This window comes from Lathyrus oleraceus, chromosome 6, assembly GCF_024323335.1.
Source record: "Lathyrus oleraceus cultivar Zhongwan6 chromosome 6, CAAS_Psat_ZW6_1.0, whole genome shotgun sequence".
Lineage (NCBI taxonomy): Eukaryota > Viridiplantae > Streptophyta > Magnoliopsida > Fabales > Fabaceae > Lathyrus > Lathyrus oleraceus.
In genome coordinates, this window is record NC_066584.1 from 86,587,304 (window position 1) to 86,594,195 (window position 6,892).

Sequence of the window (6,892 nt, forward strand, 5' to 3'; positions counted from 1 at the left end):
AAAAAGGAGAACAGGATCGCCTATATTGAAATTTTTCTTTACTATTCTTTTGTCGTGATAGGCTTTTGTCCTCTCTTTATATATTTTTGCATTCTCATAGCCCGGTTGCCTAAGTTCTTCTAGTTTATGAATGTCTAGGGTACGCTTTTCTCCAGCGGCTAGGTAGTCTAAATTCAAAGTTTTAATGGCCCAATAGGCCTTATGCTCTAATTCGAAAGGTAAGTGACAGGATTTTCCATAAACTAGTTGATAAGGAGTAGTTCCTATAGGGGTTTTGAAAGTGGTTCTATAGGCCCATAATGCTTCTTGAAGCTTCTGAGACCAGTCTCTCCTAGAAATAGAAACAGTTTTCTCTAGGATTTGTTTTATCTCCCTATTAGATACTTCTACTTGGCCACTAGTTTGTGGATGGTATGGTGTTGCTACTCTATGCCTAACTCCATATTTTCTTAAAAGTTTGTCAAATATTCTCGATATAAAGTGTGATCCTCCATCGCTTATGACTAAACGTGGTGTTCCAAATCTAGGGAATATATAGTTTTTAAATAGTTTGATTACTACCCTAGTGTCGTTTGTGGGTGCAGCTATAACTTCAATCCACTTAGACACATAGTCTACGGCTACTAAGATATACCTGTTTCCTAAGGATGGTGGAAAAGGTCCCATGAAATCTATACCCCATACGTCAAAGAGTTCTACTTCCTGAATGTTTCTTAGAGGCATTTCATCACGCCTTGAAATGTTTCCAGTGTGTTGGCATCTATCACATTTGACAATGCAAGCATAGACATCGCGCCACATGGTAGGCCAGAATAGGCCGGCTTGAAGAATCTTGGCGTATGTCTTAGAGGTGCTCGCATGTCCACCATAGGGTGCAAAATGACAATGCTCGATAATACTATTTACCTCTTCTTCTGGAACGCAACGGCGAAAAATGCCATCTTTACCCCTTTTGAAAAGGAGCGGTTCGTCCCAATAGAAGTTTCTCACATCGTGGAAGAATTTCTTCTTGCGGTGGTAGTCAAGATCAGGGGGTACTATATCAGTAGCTAGGTAATTAACGAAATCTGCATACCAGGGTACGTTACTTATTGCTAAGGAATTTTGAGAGTGCTCATAAGGATCTAGGTTATTATCTTCAATGGTTTCTACTCTAGCGATCAATCTATCATAGGCGAAATCATCATTTATGGGTACTAGTTCAGGTTTTAGATGTTCTAACGTAGAAAGATGATCGGCTACTACATTTTCAGTGCCTTTTTTATCTCTTATGTCTAAATCAAACTCTTGTAGTAATATAATCCATCGGAGTAACCTGGGCTTGGCATCTTTATTACTTAATAGGTAACGAATGGCAGCATGATCGGTGTAAACTATAATTTTTGCTCCTACTAGATAAGATCTAAATTTGTCTATAGCGAAAACTACAGCGAGTAATTCTTTTTCAGTTGTTGCGTAGTTAAGTTGGGCAGCATCTAGGGTTCTACTGGCATAATAAATGGCATGTAATTTTTTTATCTTTCCTTTGTCCTAGAACGGCTCCAACTGCATAATCACTAGCATCGCACATTATCTCAAAAGGTTATGACCAATCAGGTGGTTTCATAATGGGTGCAGAGACAATTGTGGAAATCAAATCCGCAAACCGAGAAATCGTCCATAAACACTTCCATGATACCATCTAGGTAATCTGCAAAGATTGACATCATGCAGCGTTGGAAAGTAGCTGGGGCATTACAGAGGCCGAACGACATTCGTCTGTAGGCAAAAGTTCCATAAGGGCATGTAAAGGTGGTTTTTTCTTGATCTTCGGGGTGGATAGGTATTTGGAAGAATCCAGAGTATCCATCTAGATAGCAGAAGTAAGAGTGTCTGGCTAGACGCTCCAACATCTGGTCTATAAATGGTAAAGGGAAATGATCCTTCCTAGTTGCTTTATTTAATTTTCTATAATCTATACACATCCGCCATCCTCCTTCTAAACGTTTTGCTACATGTTCGCCTTTATCGTTTTGCACGACTGTGATGCCTCCCTTTTTAGGTACTACATGCACAGGGCTCACCCACTTACTATCCGTGATCTGGTAGATGATACCTGTCTCAAGTAACTTAAGAACTTCCTTTTTAACAACATCACTCATTATAGGGTTTATTCTTCTCTGATGTTCCCTAGAGGGTTTTGAATCTTCTTCGAGCGAAATCCGATGCATGCATACGGTGTTGGTGTAAGCCCTAGAGGCCAATACTTTTGGTACTTGTATCGAATTATTTATTAATAATAAAAGGCTTTTTATTTATTACGTTTGTTTATTAAAGTCCCTAGAATAGCTAGTCTGTTTAATGTATCAAGTATGACTTAATCATGAGATCACATTAAACATAAGGACACTATTCTTAAAGTATCCGTAGTCGAGCTTTAGTGTGAAGTGGGATAACATTAAAGCATTAAGACTATTATGTTTGTAGACTGATGATCACATCTCATGGATCATGGATAAAGAGTTATCAAGTCTTAAACATAGGTATGAATATTAGGAGTAATATTTATACCGGATTGACCCGCTATGAGAATACTATATAGAAAGTTATGCAAAGTGTCATAAGTTATTCTCATGGTGATAATGGTGTCTACCACTCTTCGACCTGAAACCACTATGGACCCTAGATGTAGAGTCGAGTGCTTTATTGCTGATCCAACGTTGTCCGTAACTGGATAACCATAAAGACAATTGATGGATACTCCACGAAGCATGCTGAGGGACATGAGTGACCTAGATGGAATTTGCCCATCCTGCATAACAGGATAAATGTCTATGGGCCCAATATTGAACTGGACAAGGATGACACGGTCTATGCCTTGTGTTCAATATAGACATAAGGGCAAAAGGGTAATTATACACATAAGTATTATCGCAGAAGGTTTTGTCAGATCACATGACATTTTCATGTCTTGGGTAGCAGTGTGTTGCTAGATACCGCTCACTGTTTATTATGTTAAATGCGTGATTTAATATAATTGCCAACGTCACGAAAACCTACAGGGTCACACACAAAGGACGGATTAATGAGAGATAGAGTAACTAAGGAATACCGTAAGGTACGGTGCCCTTAAGTGAATTATAGAATATCGTAAGGTACGGTGTACTTGAGTAGAATACGAAATATGGTAAGGTACCATGGGCTTAAGTGATTTTGGGCATATTATAAGATATGGGCCAAAATACACTTAAGTGGGCTTTTTAGCTTGAAGCCCACACAAGTGGTTCTATAAATACAACCCTTGTGCAGAAGCATCCATTGCGGTTGCATATTTTCGTTTTCTCTCTCTCTCTCTCTCTCTCTCTCTCTCTCTCTCTCTCTCACACACACACACACACACACACACACACACTCACTCAAAGCCTTCATTCGTACCAGCTAGCACTGTGATTGAAGGAATCCGTTCGTGTGGACTGAGTAGAGACGTTGTCATCGTTCAACGTTCGTGATCGCTCAGTGGATCTGCATCAAAGGTTTTTTGATCGTCACAAGAGATCTGCACCAATGGTTTCAATCGTCACAAGAGGTAAATATTCTATCACTGATCATGACCATTCGTAGGGATCTCTAAAGGAGAAAATTTTAATTTCCGCTGCATTTTGGATCGCAATTCTCCTTCATACGGATGGACTTATACCTTTTAGGTCAGAGATATTATATCCTAAAGCTGAGGGATATCTTCGTAAAACGTCTAAAAGTTGGTTCGTTTCCTCTAGGCTCAAGGTAGCACTGACTATAACTGGACAGTTCATCTTTTCATCGAGGAACTCATATCTCAGGTTCTTAGGCAGTTCCTTAAGTTCTAAGGTTGGTTTCTTAGGGCATGGAATAGGATCTGGAGTAAGGGATAAACATTCGTAAAGGTTATCATCGATGTAGGGTTTCTTAAAGTCATCATCTTCCCTTATGAGAGTTGATGGTAACTTGATTGTTTTTATAATTTCTTTTTGTTCTATTTCTCTAACACATTTATCAATGATATCTAAGGCATAACACGAGTCTCCCATCATAGGTGCCATAAGAAATTTCGAAAGTATAAATTCTATTTTCTCGTCACCTACCTCAAATGTCAACTTTCCTTTCTTGACATCTATTATGGCTCCTGCAGTCGATAAAAATGGTCTACCTAGAAGGATTGGTATATCATTGTCCTCTTTGATGTCCATGACAACAAAATCAGTAGGGATAAATAACTGACCTATCCTAACAAGAACATCTTCTAAAATGCCTATCGGATATTTAACAGATCTATCGACTAACTGAAGTGACATCTTAGTGGGTTATAATTCTCCTAAGTTTAACCTCTCACAAACTGCTAAAGGCATTAGGCTCACACTAGCTCCTAAGTCTAGAAAAGCTTTTTCGATGACATGATTACCCAAAAGGCAAGGAATGGAGAAATTTCCAGGATCTTTATCTTTCTTTGCTAATTTGTCCTCGGAAATAGCATTACATTCCAAAGGCTTCGGATCGTCAAGTCTACGTTTGTTGGTAAGGATGTCTTTGAGAAACTTTGCATAAGAAGGTATTTGGGTGATGGCTTCTGTGAAAGGGATTTCTACATGAAGTTTTTCTATAACTTTAATAAATTTTTGATACTGTTTATTGATCTGGGTTTGTTTGAGTCTTTGCGGATATGGTATAGGTGGTTTATATGGCGGGGGTGGTACGTAATTTTTATCTTTAGGTTCTTCTCCTTTTTCTCGACCTTCCTGGTTTTCAGATTCCTCTGGTTCCTTTACTTCGTCCGTGGGTTTGGTACATTCCTTAGAAGTTTCGGGTTCACTCAATCTTGGGTTTGGTGGCTCATCATAAGCGTTCCCACTTCATAGGGTAATGGCATTGGCTTTTCCTCTCGGATTTTGTTGAGGTTGTCCAGGGAATTGTCCTCCAGGTGTAGTCTGAGGGGCTTAGTTTAAAGCTACCTGAGAGATCTGGGTTTCAAGCATCTTGGTATGAGTAACTATTTGGTCAACCTTGGTTCCTAACTGAGTAATCAATTCGTTAACATGAATGTTTTGGTTCATGAACTCCTTGTTTTGTTGGGTTTGAGCGGTGATAAAATTTTCCATAATTTTCTCAAGGCTCGGCTTTGGTGGCACAGGTTGCATAGGTTGATTTGATCTAGGGGCTTGATAACTAGGTCTCGGAGGTGCATTATTTTGGATTGGGTTATTGTTTTTATAGGAGAAGTTCGGATGATTCCTCCATCCAGGGTTATAGGTATTCAAATATGGGTTCCCTTGGGTGTAGTTCACTTGCTCAGAGTGGGTTTCGTTTAATAGACTGCATTCTGCAGATTGGTGTCCTTTGGTTCCACATATCTCACAATCCGACGAAACTACGGCTACAGTATTCGGGTTTATGCACATATGCTCGACCTTAAGGGCTAATGAGTCCATTTTAGCTTGCATCATGTCTATAGAGCTTAGTTCATGCACTCCTCCTTGGGCTTCCTTCTTCTCAACTGTCGCTCGTTCGACTCCCCATGATTGATGGTTTTGAGACATATCTTCGATGAGGGCACTAGCTTCAGGATAAGGTTTGTTCATCAGAGCACCGCCTGCGGCAGCGTCGATGGTCATCTTTGTGTTGTAATGAAGTCCATTGTAGAAGGTTTAAATGATTAACCAATTTTCTAAGCCATGATGTGGGCATGCTCGTAACAACTCTTTATATCTCTCCCAAGCTTCGAACAACGATTCTTCTTGGTTTTGGGTAAATCTAGTTATATGGTTTCGAAGAACATCGGTCTTACTCGGGGGAAAATATCTAGCAAGAAAAACTCTTCTAAGGTTATCCCAAGTCGTAATGGAATTGGGTGGAAGGGAATCTAACCATGATAGGGCTTTATCTCTGAGGGAAAAAGGAAAAGGAAATAATCTTAAACATATTGCCTCAGGAGAAGCTCCATTGGTTTTAAAAGTGTCTGCTAATTGAAAAAATATTTTTAAATGTTGGTTTGGGTTCTCAGTAGCGAGACCCGCGAATTGTCTCTGTTGCACTAGTTGCAACAGGGATGGTTTAAGTTCAAAATTATTGGCTGGGATGGTTGGGTTTACTATACTAGAACTAGGTTCTTCATTAGATGGTTGAGTGAAATCCTTAAGAGGTCTTTGGTTTTGATCTTCGGCCATAGCTCTCTTAATTCTATGAAAGAATAAACGTGCGCGAGCGTAACGTTTAGGTTCCGCCAGAGGGTATACTAAGCTTAAACTTCCGGTGCTGCGAGTTCTTCGCATTGACCGGCGAGAAATAGCCTAAGTCTAAACGATATAACAACAGGAAAATGAAATTTGACGAAATTGGTCCCCGGCAACGGCGCCAAAAACTTGATGCGGTGTTTCGCAAGTATACGAACGCGTCAGAGTAATATAAAAGATTGTCGAATCCACAGAGACCAAGTGTCAATCTATCGTTATCTATTGTTATGGTGTTTATCAAAGGCAAACAAAATAGGTGTTTTTGGAGTCTGCAATGAAACAAAGTAAAGTGTTGAAATAAATTTAATTAATAAAGACAGGGTCGAATGTAATTCACATAATCAATTAATAATCCAAGTACTTGCTAATAGAACTACTTATGGGCAGTGTTTCCTACTTTGAAAAGAACTAATTTAACAGGAACTGTCGCTTTCGCGTATTCAGAACCAAGTTGTACCCCCTAATCAAACCCTCTTATTGTCACTTATAAAAAGGCGCGCATTGCGTTAGAGTAGTAAACCTATTTTTAAGAAATATAGTATCTTAACTAAGTTGAAAAGTATTATAACCTGGATTTCTTAACCAAAAGAGGTTCTTACGAACCAGACTCTAAAGTTATAAACGCGTCCGAAAATAGTTTTAAAATCTCT

General features: G+C 39.2%; 1 non-coding gene across 1 annotated transcript; it reads left to right on the forward strand.

Moving 5' to 3' along the window:
- Nucleotides 1–5,679: 5,679 nt before the first annotated feature.
- Nucleotides 5,680–5,786, forward strand: LOC127099876 (small nucleolar RNA R71). The gene has a single exon (XR_007794340.1). It is a non-coding gene; the product is annotated as a small nucleolar RNA R71 (small nucleolar RNA).
- The last annotated feature ends 1,106 nt before the right edge of the window (nt 5,787–6,892 follow it).